This window comes from Macaca mulatta, chromosome X (genome assembly GCF_049350105.2).
Source record: "Macaca mulatta isolate MMU2019108-1 chromosome X, T2T-MMU8v2.0, whole genome shotgun sequence".
Lineage (NCBI taxonomy): Eukaryota > Metazoa > Chordata > Mammalia > Primates > Cercopithecidae > Macaca > Macaca mulatta.
Window position 1 is genome coordinate 86,173,902 of NC_133426.1, and position 22,605 is coordinate 86,196,506.

Genomic DNA, 22,605 nt, shown 5'->3' on the forward strand with positions numbered 1-22,605 from the left:
ACATTCCATCAATACCGAATTTATTGAGCGTTTTTAGCATGAAGGGCTGTTGAATTTTGTCAAAAGCCTTTTCTGCATCTATTGAGATAATCATGTGGTTCTTGTCTTTGGTTCTGTTTATATGCTGGATTATGTTTATTGATTTGCGAATGTTGAACCAGCATTGCATCCCAGGGATGAAGCCCACTTGATCATGGTGGATAAGCTTTTTGATGTGTTGCTGAATCCGGTTTGCCAGTATTTTATTGAGGATTTTTGCATCGATGTTCATCAGGGATATTGGTCTAAAATTCTCTTTTTTTGTTGTGTCTCTGCCAGGCTTTGGTATCAGGATGATGTTGGCCTCATCAAATGAGTTAGGGAGGATTCCCTCTTTTTCTATTGATTGGAATAGTTTCAGAAGGAATGGTACCAACTCCTCCTTATACTTCTGGTAGAATTCAGCTGTGAATCCAACTGGTCCTGGACTTTTTTTCGTTGGTAGGCTATTAATTATTGCCTCAATTTCAGAGCTTGCTATTGGTCTATTCAGGGATTCAACTTCTTCCTGGTTTAGTCTTGGAAGAGTGTAAGTGTCCAGGAAATTATCCATTTCTTCTAGATTTTCCAGTTTATTTGCATAGAGGTGTTTATAGTATTCTCTGATGGTAGTTTGTATTTCTGTGGGGTCGGTGGTGATATCCCCTTTATCATTTTTAATTGCGTCGATTTGATTCTTCTCTCTTTTCTTCTTTATTAGTCTTGCTAGTGGTCTGTCAATTTTGTTGATCTTTTCAAAAAACCAACTCCTGGATTCATTGATTTTTTGGAGAGTTTTTTGTGTCTCTATCTCCTTCAGTTCTGCTCTGATCTTAGTTATTTCTTGCCTTCTGCTAGCTTTCAAATGTGTTTGCTCTTGCTTCTCTAGTTCTTTTAATTGCGATGTTAGAGTGTCAATTTTAGATCTTTCCTGCTTTCTCTTGTGGGCATTTAGTGCTATAAATTTCCCTCTACACACTGCTTTAAATGTGTCCCAGAGATTCTGGTATGTTGTATCTTTGTTCTCATTGGTTTCAAAGAACATCTTTATTTCTGCCTTCATTTCGTTATGTACCCAGTAGTCATTCAGGAGCAGGTTGTTCAGTTTCCATGTAGTTGAGCGGTTTGGATTGAGTTTCTTAGTCCTGAGTTCTAGTTTGATTGCACTGTGGTCTGAGAGACAGTTTGTTATAATTTCTGTTCTTGTACATTTGCTGAGGAGTGCTTTACTTCCAATTACGTGGTCAATTTTGGAGTAAGTATGATGTGGTGCTGAGAAGAATGTATATTCTGTTGATTTGGGGTGGAGAGTTCTATAGATGTCTATTAGGTCTGCTTGCTGCAGAGATGAGTTCAATTCCTGGATATCCTTGTTAACTTTCTGTCTCGTTGATCTGTCTAATGTTGACAGTGGAGTGTTGAAGTCTCCCATTATTATTGTATGGGAGTCTAAGTCTCTTTGTAAGTCTCTAAGGACTTGCTTTATGAATCTGGGTGCTCCTGTATTGGGTGCATATATATTTAGGATAGTTAGCTCTTCCTGTTGAATTGATCCCTTTACCATTATGTAATGGCCTTCTTTGTCTCTTTTGATCTTTGATGGTTTAAAGTCTGTTTTATCAGAGACTAATATTGCAACCCCTGCTTTTTTTTGTTCTCTATTTGCTTGGTAAATCTTCCTCCATCCCTTTATTTTGAGCCTATGTATGTCTCTGCGTGTGAGATGGGTCTCCTGAATACAGCAGACTGATGGGTCTTGACTCTTTATCCAGTTTGCCAGTCTGTGTCTCTTAATTGGAGCATTTAGTCCATTTACATTTAAGGTTAAGATTGTTATGTGTGAACTTGAGCCTGCCATTATGATATTAACTGGTTATTTTGCTCGTTAGTTGATGCAGTTTCTTCCTAGCCTCGATGGTCTTTACATTTTGGCATGTTTTTGCAATGGCTGGTACTGGTTGTTCCTTTCCATGTTTAGTGCTTCCTTCAGGGTCTCTTGTAAGGCAGGCCTGGTGGTGACAAAATCTCTAAGCATTTGCTTATCTGTAAAGGATTTTATTTCTCCTTCACTTATGAAACTTAGTTTAGCTGGATATGAAATTCTGGGTTGAAAATTCTTTTCTTTAAGAATGTTGAATATTGGCCCCCACTCTCTTCTGGCTTGGAGAGTTTCTGCTGAGAGATCTGCTGTTAGTCTGATGGGCTTCCCTTTGTGGGTAACCCGACCTTTCTCTCTGGCTGCCCTTAAGATTTTTTCCTTCATTTCAACTTTGGTGAATCTGGCAATTATGTGTCTTGCAGTTGCTCTTCTCAAGGAGTATCTTTGTGGCATTCTCTGTATTTCCTGGATTTGAATGTTGGCCTGCCCTACTAGGTTGGGGAAATTCTCCTGGATGATATCCTGAAGAGTGTTTTCCAACTTGGTTCCATTTTCCCCCTCACTTTCAGGCACCCCAATCAGACGTAGATTTGGTCTTTTTACATAATCCCATACTTCTTGCAGACTTTGTTCATTCCTTTTTCTTCTTTTTTCTTTTGGTTTCTCTTCTCGCTTCATTTCATTCATTTGATCCTCAATCGCAGATACTCTTTCTTCCAGTTGATCGAGTCGGTTACTGAAGCTTGTGCATTTGTCATGTATTTCTCGTGTCATGGTTTTCATCTCTTTCATTTCGTTTATGACCTTCTCTGCATTAATTACTCTAGCCATCAATTCTTCCACTTTTTTTTCAAGATTTTTAGTTTCTTTGCGCTGGGTACGTAATTCCACCTTTAGCTCTGAGAAATTTGATGGACTGAAGCCTTCTTCTCTCATCTCGTCAAAGTCATTCTCCGTCCAGCTTTGTTCCGTTGCTGGCGATGAGCTGCGCTCCTTTGCCGGGGGAGATGCGCTCATATTTTTTGAATTTCCAGCTTTTCTGCCCTGCTTTTTCCCCATCTTTGTGGTTTTATCTGCCTCTGGTCTTTGATGATGGTGATGTACTGATGGGGTTTTGGTGTAGGTGTCCTTCCTGTTTGATAGTTTTCCTTCTAACAGTCAGGACCCTCAGCTGTAGGTCTGTTGGAGATTGCTTGAGGTCCACTCCAGACCCTGTTTGCCTGGGTATCAGCAGCAGAGGCTGCAGAAGATAGAATATTTCTGAACAGCGAGTGTACCTGTCTGATTCTTGCTTTGGAAGCTTCCTCTCAGGGGTGTACTCCACCCTGTGAGGTGTGGTTTGTCAGACTGCCCCTAGTGGGGGATGTCTCCCAGTTAGGCTACTCAGGCGTCAGGGACCCACTTGAGCAGGGAGTCTGTCCCTTCTCAGATCTCAACCTCCCTGTTGGGAGATCCACTGCTCTCTTCAAAGCTGTCAGACAGAGTCGTTTGCGTCTGCAGAGGTTTCGGCTGTGTTTGCTATTGCCCTGTCCCCAGAGGTGGAGTCTACAGAGACAGGCAGGTTTCCTTGAGCTGCTGTGAGCTCCACCCAGTTCGAGCTTCCCAGCAGCTTTGCTTACCTACTTAAGCCTCAGCAATGGCGGTCGCCCCTCCCCCAGCCTCGCTGCTGCCTTGCTGGTAGATCACAGAATGCTGTGCTAGCAATGAGGGAGGCTCCGTGGGCGTGGGACCCTCCCGGCCAGGTGTGGGATATGATCTCCTGGTGTGCCTGTTTGCTTAAAGCGCAGTATTGGGGTGGGAGTTACCCGATTTTCCAGGTGTTGTGTGTCTCAGTTCCCCTGGCTAGGAAAAGGGATTCCCTTCCCCCTTGTGCTTCCCAGGTGAGGCAATGCCTCGCCCTGCTTCAGCTCTGGCTGGTCGGGCTGCAGCAGCTGACCAGCACCGATCGTCCAGCACTCCCTAGTGAGATGAACCCAGTACCTCAGTTGAAAATGCAGAAATCGCTGGTCTTCTGTGTCGCTGGCGCTGGGAGTTGGAGACTGGAGCTGTTCCTATTCGGCCATCTTGCTGCGCCCCCCCTCAGTTCCTTTTTGTACACCCTTGATGTCAGGACTAGTGTGAGCTTTTTCATTAATTTTTCTCACATATATTGCTGCTTTTAAATATGCCAATTCATCAGTGTGTCTCCACCTATAGACTCATGGCCTTAGATATTATCTTTCATCCCTTTTTAATAATCTCTTTCCCTAGGCACCTGTAGGTCGGCAGTTTCTTTGCGGCTTTCATCTGCTGTGCCACATTCTAATGCCTTCTACAGTTCTTGCCAGCCTGAGATTCACAGTATGTTACATTTCTTTGTCTGAGTTACAAGTAAGGCAAAAGATAAAACTTGGGTAGTTCACATATAGGTTAGAACCATGTAAATAAGTTTTTGCTTTGTTTCTTTCTATCAAAGAATGGAAATAAAATTCGAGCAGTTTTTTTTTTCTCAAATATGGGTCTGTGGACATGGTAGAGAAGGAGTAAGTATAAATTCACCACATTGTTTAGTAGTTTGAATGTGGCTTTTTTGTGGGCCTTTGCTTGATTGCTCTAAATGTTTGTTTGGTTCCGGAACTAGAATAATGTTATTTTAGCCAATCTTTAGAAGATAATATTTCTCTATGAGAGCAAAGAATTGAAGATTACTAGTCCTCCATCATGTTAATAACATTCAGATATGTCAAACTTCTAAGAAACGCCTACCTTGTGTTCCACTGCAGTAGTACTATTTCTATTCTGACCAGAAATATACCAGGGCTTCAATTTCTGCACATCTCTGTACACTTTTTTAAAAATTTTAATTTAAAAAATAATTGTAAGTTGGGCATGATAGCTCACACCTGTAATCCCATAACTTTGTGAGGCTGAAGTAGGCAGTTAGCTTGAGCCCAGGAGTTTGAGACCAGCCTAGGCAACATGCAGAAACCCTGTCTCTACAAAAGTACACAAATTAGCCAGGCACGGTGGCATGTGACTATACTTCCAGCTACTTCAGAGGCTGAGGCAGGTTAATTTATTGCGTTTGGTAGGTTGACATTGCAGTGAGCTATAATTGCACCACTGCACGCTAGCCTGGGCAACAGAGCAAAACCCTGTGTCAATTAAAAATAATAATTAAAAAATGTAGTTGTCTTAAAATGTAAAAAATAACAACTAAATTTTATGTTTATTTTAATTAATCTGGTAATTAATAAAGTTTACCATCTTTTCAAATGCCATTACTCACTGTCTTTGGAAAAATATCTATTTAAGGTCTTTGACCATTAATTTTTATTTTTTCCCACCTTGTATTTTAGACTCAGGCGGCACATATGCAAGTTTTTTACAAGGGTCAACTGCATGTCGTGGGAGTTCCAGGTACAGATTAGTTTGACACCCAGGTAGTAAGCATGGTACCTGACAGAGTTTTTCGATCCTCACCCTCCTCCCACCCTCCATCCTCAAGTAGGTGCTGATGTCTATTGATTTCTCCTCTGTGTTCATGTATACTCAAATTTTACTTCCCATGTATACGTGAGAACATATGGTAATGTTTTTGTTGTTGTTGTTTCTGCACTAATTCACTTAGAATAATGGCCTTCAGTTCCATCCATGTCACTGCAAAGAACATGATCTTATTTTTATGGCTTCATAGTATTCCATAATGTACATGTACTGCATTTTTATGCAATCCACCATTGATGAGAAGCTATGTCGATTTCATGTCTCTGCTATTGTGAATAGTGCTGCCATGAATATAAGTGTAAATGGGCCTTTATGATAAAACTATTTATATTTCTTTGGATATATACCCAGTAATGAGATTGCTTGGTCAAATGGTAATTCTGTTTTAAGTTCTTGGAAAACTCTCCAAACTACTTTCCACAGTGGGTGAAGTAATTTACATTCCCACCAGCAATGGATAAGCATTTCTTTTGTTCTGCAACCTCACCAGCATTTGTTATCTTTTGACATTGAAATGATATGTCATTGTGATTTTGAGTTGTATTTTATTAATAATTAGTGATGCTGAGCATTTTTAAGATTTTTGTTGGCTGTACGTGTGCTTTTATTAGAGAAGTGTCTGTTCATGTACTTTGTCCATTTTTAATAAATTTTTTTATTGTAAATTTATTTAATTTCCTTATGATTTTGAACACTGGACCTTTGTCAGATTCATAGTTTGCAAATATTTTGTCACATTCTGTATGTTGTCTGTTCACTATGTTGGTAGTTTCTTTTGCTGTGCAAAATGTCTTCAGTTTAATTAGGTCCCACTTGTCAATGTATGCTTTTGTTGCAATTGCTTTTAGCATTTTCATCATGAAATCTTTGTCAGAGCCTATATTCGGAATGAAATTTTTATTAATAATTTTTTTCTAAGGTTTTTACAGATTTAGGTTTTATATTTAAGTTTTCAATCCATCTTGAGTTTATTTTTGTATATGGTAAAACAAAATGGTCCAGTTTTATTGTTCTGCATCTAGCTAGTCAGTTATCACAGCACCACGTACTGAATAGAGAAATTTTTCTATATTGAATATTTTTGTCAACGTTTTCATAGATCAGATGGTGGTAGTTGTGTGGCTTTATTTCTGAGTTCTCTTGCCTTTTCTATTGTTCTGTATGTTAGCTTTTGTATCAGTGTCATGCTGTTTGGTTACTACGGCCTCATAATATGATTTGAAGTTAGGTAGTGTGATGTATCCAGCTTTAGTCTTTTTATTTAAAATTGCCTAGCCTATCCAGGCTTCTTTTTGGTTCCATGTGAATTTTAGAATAGTATTTTTCTAATTATGCAAATAATGTAATTGATAATTTGATAGGAACAGCAATGAATCTGTGAATTGCACTGGACAGTATGACCATTTTAACAATATTGATTCTTTCTGTCCATGAGAATGGAATGTTCTTTTCATACTTTTGTGTCATCTCTCATTTGTTTCATCATTGTTTTGCAATTCTCATTGTAGAGACTTTTTACTTCCTTGCTTGACTGTATTCTGAGGTATTTTATTCTTTGCGGGGGTTATTGTGAATGGGATTGCATTCTTGATTTGGCTCTCAGCTTAAACGTTGTATATTTCTATACATCTACACCTACAATGTTGGTGTATAGAAATGCTGTTGATTTTCGTGCATTAATTATGTATCATAAAACTTTGCAGAAATATTTTACAAGATCTAGGAGATATTTAAAAAAAAAGAGTCTATGAGGTTTTCTGGGTATATAATTATACTGTCAGTGAAGAGAGATACTTTGAGTTCTTCTCTTTCTATTTGCATACCTTGTATTTACTTTTTTTGCCTAATTGGTCTGGCTAAGGCTTCCATTACTATGTTTAATAGTAGTGGTGGGAGAGAAATTTTTGCCTTCCTATAGTTCTCAAGGGAAATGCTTTCAGCTTTGTCCATTTAGTATGATGTTTGCTGAATGCATGTCATAGATGGCTCTATTATTTTGAGGTATGTTTTTTCAATGACTAGTTTTCTTATTGTTTCTAATGTAAAGAGATGTTGAATTTTATCAAAAGCTTTTTTGTGTTAATTGAGATTATCATGTGGTTTTTGTTTTTAGTTCTGTTTGTGTGATGAATCACATTTATTGATTTACATGTTTAACTCATCTTTTATATCAAGACTAAAGCCTTTTTGGTTGTGTTGGATTAGCTTTTTGATATTCTGCTGAATTCAGTTTGCTAGTATTTTGTGAGGATTTTTGCATTCAGGTTCCTCAGGAATATTAGTCCAAAATTTTCTTTTGTATTTGTTTCTCTGACAGATTTTGGTATGAGAATATTACTGGCCTCATAGAATAAGTTTGAGAGGATTTTCTTACCCCCAAAATTTCTAATAATTTTAGTAGTATTGATACCAGCTATGGATTATATGACTGGCAAATTTTGATTGTGAATATGTCTGGTCCAGGGCTCTTTCCTGTTTGTAGGCTTTTTCTTACTGATTCAACTTTGCAGCTCATTATTGTTCTGTTCAGGGTTTCAGTTTTTCCTGGTTCAATATAAGGAGATTGTATGTTTCCATAAATTTATCAGTTTCTTGTAGGTTTTCTAGTTTTTGTTATTTGTAAGAACCTTTGAGGGATTTTTGTGTTTCTATGGGGTCAGTGGTAATGTCTTTTTATTATCATTTCTGATCGTTTTTACTTGTATATTCTCTCATTATATTAGCCTAGGTAGCATTCAATCAATATTATTTATCATTTCAAAGAAACAACCTTCAGTTTTATTAATTTTTATATTGCTTTTTATGTCTCAATTTTATTCAGTCCAGTTCTGATTTTGGTTGTTTATTTCATTTTTATTTCTTTGACTCCTTAACCTTAAGTTAATGTGAGTCCTTATGTATGAAGTGAGTCTCTTAAATACAGATGTTTGGTTGGTGAATTTGTATTCATTTTGCCATTCTGTATGTTTTAAGTGGAGTATTTAGGCCATTTAGATTCAAAGTTAGTATTGACATATGAGGTACTATTCTATTCATTGTGCTAGCTATTGCGTGAATGTTTTTTTTTTTTTTTTTAATTGTGTTGTTGTTTTATAGTTCCTGAGATATTTATGCTTTAAGGAGGTTCTATTTTGGTGTATTTCAAGGATTTGTTTTAAAATGTAGAGCTCCTTTGAGCATTTCTTGTACTGCTAGCTTGATAGTGGTGAATTCTCTCACCATTTATTTTTGTAAAAAAGAATTTATCTTTCCTTCATTTATGAAGCTTAGTTTCTCTGAATACAAAATCCTTGGCTGATAACTGTTGTGTTTTAGGAGACTCAAAATAAAACCCCAATTTCTTCTAGGTTGTAGAGTGTCTGCTGAGAAATATGCTGTTAGTCTCACAGGTTTTCCTTTATATGTTACCTGTGGCTTTTGTCTCACGACTCTTAAGATTCTTTCCTTCATCCTGACTTTAGGTAACCTGATGACTATGTGCCTATGAAATAATTTTTTGTGATGAATTTCCTGGTTATTCTTTGAGCTTCTTGTATTTGGATGTCTAGATCTCTGGCAAGGCCAGGTAAGTTTTCCTTGATTATTCCCTGAAATGTGTTCTCCAGACTTTTAGAATTCTCTTCATTCTTGGGAGCACCAATTATTCTTAGACTTGGTTATTTAACACAATCTCAAAATTCTTGGTGGCTTTGTTCATTTATTTCACTTTTTTTTTTCTTTGTCTTTGCCACGTTGGGTTAATTTGAAAGGCTTGTCTTCAAGCTCTGAACTTCTTTCTTTTACTTGTTCGATTCTATTGCTGAGATATTCCAGTGTATTTTGCATTTCTCTCAGTGTGTCTTTCATTTTCAGAAGTTGTGATTGGTTTTTATTTATGCTATCTATTTGTCTGGAGATTTTTTTATTCCTATCCTGTATTTTTTAAATTTATTTATTTTATTTCATTTATTTTATTATTATTATTATTTTACATGGAGTCTCGCTCTGTCACCAGGATGGAGTGCAGTGGCGTGATCCCAGCTCACTGCAACCTCTGCTTCCTGGGTTCAAGCAATTCTCATGCCTCATCCTCCTGAGTAGCTGGGACAGCAGGCATGCACCACCACACCCAGCTAATTTTTGTATTTTTAGTAGAGACCGGATTTCACCATGTTGGCCAGGATAGTCTCAATCTCTTGACCTCATGGTCCGTCTGCCTCGGCCTCCCAAAGAGCTGGGATTACAGGCATGAGCTACCATGTCTGGCCTATTTTTTGTATTTCTTTAAGTTGGTATTCACCTTTCTCTGATGCCTTCTTGAGTAGCTTAGTAGTCAACTTTCTGAATTCTTTCTCTGTAAATTAAAAGATTTCTTCTTGGTTGGATCCATTACTGGTGAGCTAGTGTGATATTTTGGACATGTTAAAGAACACTGTTTTGTCATTTACCAGAATAGTTTTTTCTTGTTCCTCCTTATTTGAGTAGGCTTTCAGAGGGAAGATCTGGGGCTCAAGTGCTGTTTTTCAGATTCTTTCATCTTGTGGGGTGCTCCCTTGATGTGGTGCTCTCCCCCTTTCCCTAGGAATGGGACTTCCTGAGAGTCCAGTGATTGTTCTTTCTCTTCTGGGTCTAGCCACCCAGCAGTGCTACTGGGCTCTGGGCTGGCACTAGGGAGTATCTCCAAAGAGTCCTGTGATAGAATCCACCTTCATATCTCTCAGTCATGGGTACCAGTAACTGCTGTGGTGGAGGTAGCAAGAAAGAGAAGTGTACTCTGTGAAGGTCCTTGGTTTTAGTTTTGTTTAGTGTGCTGGTTTTATGATGGTTGGCCTGCAGCCAGCAATTGATGCTTTCAAAAGAGCATCAGTTGCAGTAGTATATGAAGAATACAATATCGACCTAGGGTCACCTGCATAAGTCTTTGAATTTCTCAGGCGTTGGGTGGGGCCATTGAACTACCATGAGATTAGCAGGCTTGGAGAATGGGTATCCCTGACCATATTACACTGCAGCTATTTCTGCTAAACTGTCTGTGCTTTACACAGGCTAAAGTTTTGTTCCTGCCAACTCTTCAAGCAGCTCCTCCATCTAGCTTAAATGTCTATGGGAATCTTATGATTCCCTGCAGTTAGAATTCTGGAAATCTGTGGAAAGAGTGGACCATTCCATGCCTATTTAACTCCATCCTTTTCCAGGAGCCTATCAGAGCCAAAGGTGAGTCCTGGTGCTTGCAACCCTGTGCAGGGTTCACAGCTTTCTACCCCTTTAGCCCAGTGTCTGCCTCCTCCCTCAGTCCATTCTTAATGACTTTCTTGCCAGGATCTCCTTGGAGTGCACTGGGCTTCTTGATGATCTGGTCTCTTGGTGAGAGAGGCTCTTCCTGTCTATGTCTAGTCATCCATCTTGGCTCTTAACTTCACAGTTTTAAAGTTTGTGTTATTAACTAGTGAGCTATAAAGCCAGTATATAAAGTTAGGTTCTATTACAAGTTATAATGAAGAGACAGCTACATAGTATTAAGAGTAATAAAATACCTCCTCTTTTCTACATCATAATTTTCATTTAAGCACTAAATTTTAAAAATAGATGTAAATATTTTCTGAATAAAAAATACAATAAAGTAGAGTAGGCATGGGCAATATCTAATAACACACCTTTTATGTCATTAACTCAATATCAACTCAATAGAGTTATGTGGAACAAGCTTCTTGTTCTGATGTTTGGTTTCTTCTACTGTTTTCTCTTATTTTGGATCTTTACATGTATTTTATAGAAACTGAAAAAACTACTAAAATAGCACAGAACTAAATGTACAATTCAAGTACATTCATATTTATAACTGAAAACCATTTATTATCTCATCTTGCTAAGGTTTGATGTTACAGCAATTCTTAAATGATATATAGTGACACTCAATGGTAATTAAATTAAGACATTATTTCTATTACATTACAGTAATCATGTAATAACATAACAGGCATTGAACAGAATGAAAATTGGAAAATAATCTCAGAATGACTTTGAAATAAAAGTTCAAAATTGGGGTAAATTCTACAATATTTATTAAAACATGTAAGCAATTGCTAAATGAAGAACTCTTGGATACCCAAATAGTTTTTTAAAGACTGTAATAAAAAAATCCTCACAGGCACAAATTTGGGTGTGTCATAAGGCATACCATCATAATATTTAGGAATTTGTATTGCAAGTATAATTTTCAGGCAAAGCAATTGCTGTGATTTTTCTGCATGATGGAGAGAGTTTCAGATGTATTAAAGCAGCAGTTTGGGAAACCAATCATACTAGTATGTAACGTTCATTGAGCCATCTATATGGAATCCCACTATGTTAATTTTTAAAATTTATTTCTTAAATTTATTTCCACAACAATCCTGGAAAGACAGGTATTATTAAAATGCCTTTTTATAGATGTGTAAACTGTTGCTTAGAGAAGTAATTTTGCTAGCAGAGCCACAGCTAAGATTTGATTCAAGCTGGTTTAACACCAGTGTCTTTGCAATTAAATAGCAGAACTACACAGTTGACCCTGGAACAAAATGGGTTTGAACTGAATGGTTCCATTTATAAGCAGATTTTTGTCAACAGAAGTTATTCTGACTGTGCCTGCCTTTTAAGCTTGCCCTTCCATCTTTTCCACTTCTTCAACCTCAAGACAGCAAGACCAATCCTTCCTTTTCCTCCTTTTCCTTGTACCCAAATCCGGGTTCAGCTGCTCACCACTGGAAAGTCAAACACAAAAGATGGAATTTGATGAGAAGAAAAGCAGTTGTATTTGGAAAACCAGCAAAACTGAGAAGATGGTGAAATAGCATTTACGAGTACCATCTTACATTTTTTAGACTGGCCAGAGGGTATTTAGGTGAGGGGGGAATAAAGGAAACTATGTTCTTGGGTAGAATCAAGGGGCTACTGAGTATTGCAGACGTCGGGGCACCAGTGAGCGTCTGAGAAGTTTGGGACTTCTTTGTTATTGATCAAGTCACAATATTTCTGTAAATCTTTAACAAATCATAGTTGTGTACATACTTTTTTAAAACCCAGGGATAGTTTTTAAAACTACATGATAATTGTTTTTGCATATTATGTTAGTACTCTAAAATTATCCTAGCCTATGTGCAAGAATGGGTAAAGGCCCTTTAAACAAAAATGAAGTGAGTTATGTTAGTTATTTTGCCTTCTCACTGTTACATCTTTAGTCTACCCAACGTGAGGACAACAAGAATGAAAACCTTTATGATGATCCAATTTTACTTAATACATAATAAAAATATTTTCTTTTCTTTACAATTTTCTTAATAGCATTTTATTTTTTCTAGGTTACTTTATTGTAAGAATACAGTATATGATACATATAACATAAACATGTGTTAATAAACTGCTTATGTTATCAGTAAGCCTTCTGGTCAATAGTGGGTTATTAATAGTTAAATTTTTGGGAAGTCAAAAGTTATCCATAAATTTTCAACTGCATGGATAGTTGGTGCCGATGCCTCATCCCCTATATTGCTCAAGGGTCAACTGTACTTTCTAAACTCATGATGGAAACTTTAGTACAGTTCTATTATATGTGAGATACAGACCAAGATACAGATCAAACTGGCTAAGGCCAGTTCAAATTGAAATTCAATTAGGATTAAGATGACCAGTAGAGACTTGAAAAGTAGTGGCTGAAGTAAGTTAGATGTTTATTTTTCTCTTCTGTGAAAGTGTGACTTTAGGTGGTACAAGACTGGTAGGCAGCTTTGACTCATGAAGTTTTCAAGGATTCAGGATCCTATTATACTAATGCCTCACTTTGTATTGCCTCCATCCTCAAGTCATTACATCTGTATTCTAGCCAGCAGGAAGGATAAGAGGGAAAAGAAGAAGAAAAGAATAAAGTGTGCATGCTAAGAAAGCTGCCACCCACTATTTCCATTTATAACCATTTTTTTGCCAGACCTTAATCACACAACCACATGTGTCTAAAAAGGAGACTGGGAAACAGTTTTTATTCTAAACAGCCACAATGGAGGTCTTATTATAATGGATGGAAATGCAAATATATAACTGGGGACAAATAATAGTCTCTGCCATAAATACATAGCTTGCAAATAGATAGCAGTGATTACAAATATGCATGTATTCTATATAACAACAATTACTTAACAAAAAAATAATAATAAATCCCATCTCCACTCTGAAATGCAACCCTAGTTTATTATAGAACATTTGAATTGACATAGAGGAAACCTTCTTGATTAGTATAGAACCATTTTAAACTGAGATCATGCTATTCTTCTATACTATACTATTTTCCTCTAATTTGGTATTGAAGTCTCCCTATCAAGGGTAGTGATAAACTCTAGCTGTGCCATGATGGGACTCCAGGGAAGGCGATTGTGAATGTTTACGATGTGCCTTTCACAGGATATTTCTTTATTCTGGTGCAGAGCCTAATGCCTAAATGTCCCACACATGACCAAGTGTCCCCCTCACAGAAAACTTATGTATACTGGCAGATAGCCTTGTGTCTTTTGTCTCATTAGTGTTCACTTTATTTCTTCCAGATTTGCTTCAGGTATTCTGTGATATGGCAGAATCAGAATCAGAGTATAACCCAAACAGGCAGTGGAAGAAAAAACAGGGCATCAGGGACTATATAGAGTCCAGTAGACATTGTTTTGACTGGACAACTGGATGAGTACTTTGCCCTTAAATGAGTAGGTAACAAATAAAAAGAGGGTCAGAAATTCTAAGCCCATGGATTAGGGAAGAGCTGGGAATTAGATATTGTTGTCATGTGTCAGCCGAAAGGGCAAAAGCCCAGGTCCTTGAAAATTTTGTTTAATGACTTACGTGATAACTTGACTGCTTTTTATTGATCCAGTTGCCTTCACCACTGGGTATAGACATCAGAGAACAGACATATACAGGATGATTTCAAGACATGACCATATTCACATAAGGCTAGGATGATGGTGTCTTATATAGAAATTGATGGTATACTATACTCCAAGCATTTTTACTTTGACATTGCAGTCACACTTTTCCATTGTATACTTGGTATCAGTCATGCCAATTAATTGCTGCAATTTCTATGCTTTGCAATAACTGAGCTATAGTAGAAAATAACCCATCCATGCTCAGCAATATGACTTTACTTATGACTGGAATTCTGGCTTCTGGTTTTAAAACAAATATTTATGAGAGTAAAAGCAATCAGTTCTTCTCAATTGAAGAAAAAAAAAATGAGTTGCTAAGGGCAGTTTGAATTGAAATAGCCTGAGGCTAATGGGTCCCTGGGAGAAAGAGAACCTGAAAGAGAAGGGGTGGAGGATATAGAAAAGAAGGAAGAGAAGTAAAGCTCAACTCCTTCACAATTTTGTTGACTGTTCCTGAGTGTCATTACACAGTCAAACCACCTTCTTTGAAACCACTGCCAGAGAGATATCAAAGATTGTTTTATTTTGAGCATGAGGACACAGTCCACTAAAAGAAAGAATGCCACATTTGTTCAATTTTTTTTACCAATTGTCACAATTTCTGCCAGTCTTCTTATTCAAAGATACATTTTTTTCTTCACTGCATGCATAACATGAAATGCAACTTGACTGTGTCCATAAAGTACCAAATGAGCTGAAAATTTAACAATTATACAGATGTTTTGATAAACTAAGACAGCTAATCTGGATAATTTGGATAAATCACATGAAAAGAATTATATAATCTGATAAAGATAACTGTAAAATTGCCCAATATCCATTCATTATGCAGCTAAATCCTCAAGTAACGCTCTGAAACGAACTATGGGAAGTACATACTAAAGATACTTCAATGAAATGTTTAAACATCTCAGTTATACTCTTTCAACTAATTTTTTAATGTTACATTAAACATTTTGTACTTGGTTTGTATTAAGGTTTTATGTACTTTAAATGTATTGGAGTTTGAATGGTTTTTTACTGGAAGAAGCAACATTTTTATGCAATAGAAAAAGCACTGGACTCAAAGAAAAGAGATCTGACTTTCATCCCAACATCAATAGTAATAAATCAAGTGACTTCTGACAAGTCTCTTAACCCTTTCAAGTCTCCATTTCTTTGATCATTGAACTAAAACTAATCATGCCTGCCTGTCTACCTTATAGGGTTGTTGTGGTTATGAAATGGTTATACATATCAATCCATTTAGAAAAGTTTAACATGGGGTTTAAATATAAAATATTCTCATATTTATGTTCAGAATCATAGCAATACATCCTATTAAGTGAGAAAAGTACACAGGTAAATACACTAAGTTGCAAGTTTTGCATGGGCAAACATTAGTAAAATACCGTAGAAGCAGATTTTGTAACTAAAGTAATTTTATCTAGGCTTCAAATTTTCTGTTTCAAATGCATGGGAAATTTCAAACTACCACTACCAATTTCACTGTCTCTGAGTGTTTCTGTTATTAAACTGTAGTTTAATAGTAAGCAATGGCTCAATTGCCTATTGGTTGATACAATTTATTCATATTAATGGCAAAAAAACCTACATGTGGTTCAGTTATTTCAGCCACTATGACAACCAAATTGGGGATAACTAATTTCTAAAGCACAGCTTTAATCAGTTTGTTTTCTGCTCAAAATAATTTGATAATAGTTTATCGATTAAAAATAAAGTCCAAGAACCATTGGGTGTCATTCACGGCCCAAAATGCTTTCCGAATTTAATTTCTCCATTGCTCCTCCTTGCATAGACTATGATCCAATTAGATTATATAACTTCAACTTCTACAGAGTTTGCATGTTTACTGTTTCTATTCATTTGCTCATGTTGCTCCCTCCAAAGGGAATACTCTTTAGGCCTAGCTCTGCCTCTTAATCTTATCAGTGCTTCCATTTTCTGCCCAAATACCATCCCTTCCATAGAATTTATTTTTTATTTACATATCTAAATCTAATCTTTCTTTTCAGAATTCACAGAAAACATGTTGTGCCTCTAGTTTAGTACATTTTGGAGTCCTCTTTATTTCACAAATATGTTTTTATATAAGTCAAATTCCTCTAGACATTCAGATCCTTCAAGAATGTACTTCCATCTCTTTTTTCATTGTATTATACACCATAACTGGCATAATGTATTGCATATAGTAAGTGCTTACTAAATATTTATAGTTTGCCCAAGTAAATTATAAGAAATCAACTAAAATATAAATCTATGAAATGGGTAGACTAGTCACAAAAACATTGAGTTCCATTTAGCAACATAAATGTGGAAAGAGTGTTAGTATTCTCATTAAAGAGACAAAAACTATAGAACATAGAAATTAGTTGACTACCAACATTCAGAAATTTGCAAACAATTTTAGCAGAATTAAAATATGATGCAAATTAAACATCATACTCATGGTCACCTACATATGCTGCTTTTGACTCTAAAATAAGTTAAAATTTAATTTTTTTGAAGACGAGGGAAACTATTTGCTAGGATCATAATTATATAAAGGATGTTGGCAAGGTACATAATACACAAATATATGAATGTTTTCTGTTATGCAGTGATTAAATAAAACAAACTGATGACAATCTGCCTTGTTTTGTGTTCTGGCTTTATGATTTACCAACTATTCACCTTGGGCAATTAAGTAATCTCTGAATTTGTTTTTTCATTGGAAAACTCAGGAGAATAGTAGTAAGTAACTCATGTTGTTGTAGGAACAAATGAAAAGTACTATGTTTTTTTTCCACTAGAAATATTTTTTTAATTCAGAATTCAGTAACTTAGATTATGTACAATTATGCTCAAACACATGCATTACAAAAACAGATATGTGAAATAGACTCCTGAGAAATGCCTGCATTCTCACAGCTAATGTTCAAAGTCAAGGTTTTAATATACAAGAACTAATAATGTTGTATCGTACTGTACAGTCTTTTTCTCTCATCTTTCTATGTTGGTGAATCATCTACATTGTGTTTTTTAAATGGTTAAGGTAATATGCATAGATGGTCAAACACTTAAAATGTGCTATTTATTTTGATTCAAAATAATTAAATTTTGTCTCAAATATCAAATAAATAGCATAGCAGTTACGTGGGAATGTTGCTGCTTGTGGCTATTACAGAAGAGATATACTTGAAAAATGAGTTTGTTCCACTGAAGTTTATATGCTTTCATTTAGGCTTGACATTGCAAAACTGCATCTCTTCTGAGAAACTAAAATATGTCACCTGTAATTCTAATTATGATATTCAGTATTAATGTTGACACTAAATTTTAATTGTATCATTTATTCCCTGAATTTAACTGGTCAGTAAGGAATTTTAAACATGTGTCCTATACTAACTTTTTTAGAGAATTTGGAATCTGAGTGGAAAGAATGAAGTGGTAAGGGTGTGACCCCACTGCAAAGGGGAAAGAAGCATTATTAAAATGACTGCTACGTGGTGCTTCTCTTTATTTGTAGGTTTTCACATTGAGTGCTATATTCTTTGTTATTAATTCCATCACCTGTACCAAAAAACTGAATCTCATTTCATGCATCCAAAAGTTTGAGCATAGAATGCCACAAACCATATGGATCTCATTTGAAATTCTTCCAAATTATACATATCCATGTGCAACTGATAAAAGCCAATTTATGTAGTAGTAGGCGAATGGAAGGCTGCTTTCAAATGAAGTCCAAGGAGATCACCCTATAGGTTTTCTAAGTACTAAACGTAAGAGAAATTACTTCATCACAAATTGATCCAGACTACAGTAATGTATACTGTGATGTAGCCAGTGTTCAACTATGTTGACTTTACAATACCAGAATGAATCCATCTGTATTGCTCAGTGAAGTCATTTCCATACTGTAGTGGTTTTGAGACTGACATCATCTTTGTAGGCCCAGATGCTGAACTACATAATCTTGAGAATTTATGATGTTGCTGAAATGTTATTAACCTTTTGATCATAATAGCAATCTTTCAGGGCATACACCTGTCAAATTTAGGTTGAGACTGCAGTCCTGTATCATAAAGGTATGTTTCAGTGGCAATTAGTAGAATTGTCTATCATTATGCATTCTCTTTGCAGAACAGTGCAATATGCCAGTGGTTTGGTGTTTCAGAATTAGGTTTATTTACGGTGTTATTTTAAGATTTTTTTATATAGCTGAAGACAGTAAGTATGTTATCTAACATACTTACTCCCAGCAATTTCTTACTTTGAATTTTACCTTCGTCAATGAATTTGAATTGCAACTACAAGATGGACTGGAATTCATGATATTAATACTAATGCCACCATAGCCTTCCAAAATCTGGAGGTTTTACCATGATGTAACTCATCTCCTTGCTTCTACCCATTCCCCTCCCACACATTTAATGTATTCTCAAAGCAGCAGTTAGAGGGACCTTGTTAAAGTATAGCAAATAATGTCAAATCACTTCCCTGCTCAAAACCTATTAATGATGTCACATCTGATTTCAAGTAAAAAACAGTGTTCTTGCAGGGACCTACAAGACCTTACAACACCTTCCAACTTTTTAAGCTCATAACCTGCTGACCTCATCTTAAATCATTTCCCCCTTGTTCATGCTATTTGTCTTTGTTCACTTGTTCACACAAGCAAGTTTGCTATTCCAAGGGTATGTCAAGAGATATCTTGACTCCTAGTTATTGTTCTTTTTATTCCTTCTGCCTGGAATACATTTCCACAGGATATCTACATAGCTCAATATATTTTCTCTTTCAAGTCTTTGCTTAAAATTCACCTCAACAAGACCTTCTTGAATGACTCTCATTACATTTTTAAATCTTCCTAAACATTTTTTATACTCAATCACTCTTTTATTTTATCATTTCATATCCTTTAATGTCTTATAACATATGATAAAATCTGTATATTTGTTATGTCTTTATTGCCCCACTAAAATGAAACCCTACATTGCTCTATTTCCAACCCTAGAAATTTGCCTGACACATGGTAGGCACTCAATAAATATTTTGAAATGAAATTATTGACTCAAATCAGAGTCCAGACACCCATGAAATGAATCAAATTTCTCCCACTGATACATAATGAAAGACAATATTACTTTGTATTAGCAGTCTGAGAAAATATTTTCAATTGTTTTGAAATCAGTGGTTCTCAAAATAGAATTGGAGAGACAGGTACTATGGTTTACACGTGCAATTCCAGAAAATTGGGAAAATGAGGTGGAAGGATTTCTTGAGGCCAGGAGTTCAAGACCAGCCTGGGCAGCATGGCAATTCCACATCTTTTAAAAAAATAATAGGGCTGGGTGACCATGCATATGTAAATTTCTAAGGTGCTTCACAAAAATTGCAAGTTTCTAGGACTCAAACTCTTTCATTAGAAACCTGCAATGAAAAACTTTAGAAAACTGTATTTTTAAGGAGCATGTCTTGTGATTCTTTTATGTAATAAAATTTGAGAACAACGTCTCTAAAGTAAAAGAAATGAGCTACCATTATATGCAGTCATCCCTATTTTCCTTAAATCACCATTTTTTAAAAAACAAAAAAACTACCATTTTCTTAGATAACCGTGACACTTAAAAAAGTGGAAATCCTAATTATCACATACATCTAGTTCTGAAGAATTCAAAGTAATACTCAGGATGAAAACCCAGCAGTGAAATATTTTACCTTCACGGAAGTTGAGTGTTTTTTTAAAAAAAAATGTTCCTAGAGATGTTTTTAACACATCTTAGATTTGAAAAAGGTCAAAGAAAAAAAATGGCTTTTATTTTAACTTTAAGAACCTTATTATTTTAACTTTAAGAACCTCCACCTTAATTACGCATTTAGGTTAGTCAAAGTTTAAATGTTCTGGATATTAGCCCTTTGTCAGATGAGTAGATTGCAAAAATTTTCTCCCATTCTGTAGGTTGCCTGTTCACTCTGATGGTAGCTTCTTTTGCTGTGCAGAAGCTCTTTAGTTTAATGAGATCCCATTTGTCAATTTTGGCTTTTGCTGCCGTTGCTTTTGGTGTTTTAGACATGAAGTCTTTGCCCATGCCTATGTCCTGAATGGTACTACCTAGGTTTTCCTCTAGGGTTTTTATGGTATTAGGTCTAACATTTAAGTCTCTAATCCATCTTGAATTAATTTTCGTATAAGGAGTAAGGAAAGGATCCAGTTTCAGCTTTCTACTTATGGCTAGCCAATTTTCACAGCACCATTTATTAAACGGAATCCTTTCCCCATTTCTTGTTTTTGTCAGGTTTGTCAAAGATCAGATGGCTGTAGATGTGTGGTATTATTTCTGAGGACTCTGTTCTGTTCCATTGGTCTATATCTCTGTTTTGGTCCCAGTACCATGCTGTTTTGGTTACTGTAGCCTTGTAGTATAGGTTGAAGTCAGGTAGCGTGATGCCTCCAGCTTTGTTCTTTTGACTTAGGATTGTCTTGGCAATGCGGGCTCTTTTTTGGTTCCATATGAACTGTAAAACAGTTTTTTTCTAATTCTGTGAAGAAAGTCATTGGTAGCTTGATGGGGATGGCATTGAACCTATAAATTACCTTGGGCAGTATGGCCATTTTCACGATATTGATTCTTCCTATCCAAGAGCATGGTATATTCTTCCATTTGTTTGTGTCCTCTTTTATTTCACTGAGCAGTGGTTTGTAGTTCTCCTTGAAGAGGTCCTTTACATCCCTTGTCAGTTGGATTCCTAGGTATTTTATTCTCTTTGAAGCAATTGTGAATGGAAGTTCATTCATGATTTGGCTCTGTGTTTGTCTGTTACTGGTGTATAAGAATGCTTGTGATTTTTGCACACTAATTTTGTATCCTGAGACTTTGCTGAAGTTGCTTATCAGCTTAAGGAGATTTTGGGCTGAGATGATGGGGATTTCTAAATATACAATCATGACATCTGCAAACAGGGACAATTTGACTTCTTCTTTTCCTATCTGAATACCCTTGATTTCTTTCTCTTGCCTAATTGCCCTAGCCAGAACTTCCAGCACTATGTTGAATAGGAGTGGTGAGAGAGGGCATCCCTGTCTTGTGCCAGTTTTCAAAGGGAATTTTTCCAGTTTTTGCCCATTCAGTATGATATTGGCTGTGGGTTTGTCAAAATAGCTCTTATTATTTTGAGATACGTCCCATCAATACCGAATTTATTGAGAGTTTTTAGCATGAAGGGCTGTTGAATTTTGTCAAAGGCATTTTCTGCATCTATTGAGATAATCATGTGTTTTTTGTCTTTGATCTGTTTATATGTTGGATTACGTTTATTGATTTACATATGTTGAACCAGCCTTGCATCCCAGGGATGAAGCCCACTTGATCAAGGTGGAGAAGCTTTTTGATGTGCTGCTGGATCCAGTTGGCCAGTATTTTGTTGAGGATTTTTGTATCGATGTTCATCAGGGATATTGGTCTAAAATTCTCTTTTTTTGTTTGTCTCTGTCAGGCTTTGATATCAGGATGATGTTGGCCTCATCAAATGAGTTAGGGAGGATTCCCTCTTTTTCTATTGATTGGAATAGTTTCAGAAGGAATGGTACCAGCTCCTCCTTGTACCTCTGGTAGAATTCAGCTGTGAATCCGTCTGGTCCTGGACTTTTTTTGGTTGGTAGGCTATTAATTATTGCCTCAATTTCAGAGCCTGCTATTGGTCTATTCAGGAATTCAGCTTCTTCCTGGTTTAGTCTTGGGAGAGTGTAAGTGTCCAGGAAATTATCCATTTCTTCTAAATTTTCCAGTTTATTTGCATAGAGGTGTTTATAGTATTCTCTGATGGTAGTTTGTATTTCTGTGGGGTCAGTGGTGATATCTCCTTTATCATTTTTAATTGCATCTATTTGATTCTTCTCTCTTTTATTCTTTATTAGTTTTGCTAGTGGTCTGTCAGTTTTGTTGATCTTTTCAAAAAACCAACTCCTGGATTCATTGACTTTTTGGAGGGTTTTTTGTGTCTCTATATCCTTCGGTTCTGCTCTGATCTTAGTTAATTCTTGCCTTCTGCTAGCTTTTGAATGTGTTTGCTCTTACTTCTCTACTTCTTTTAATTATGATGTTAGAGTGTCAATTTTAGATCTTTCCAGCTTTCTCTTGTGGGCATTTAGTGCTATAAATTTCCCTCTACACACTTCTTTAAATATGTCCCAGAGATTCTGGTATGCTGTATCTTTGTTCTCATTGGTTTCAAAGAACATCTTTATTTCTGCCTTCATTTCGTTATGTACCCAGTAGTCATTCAGGAGCAGTTTCCATGTATTTGAGCGGTTTTGAT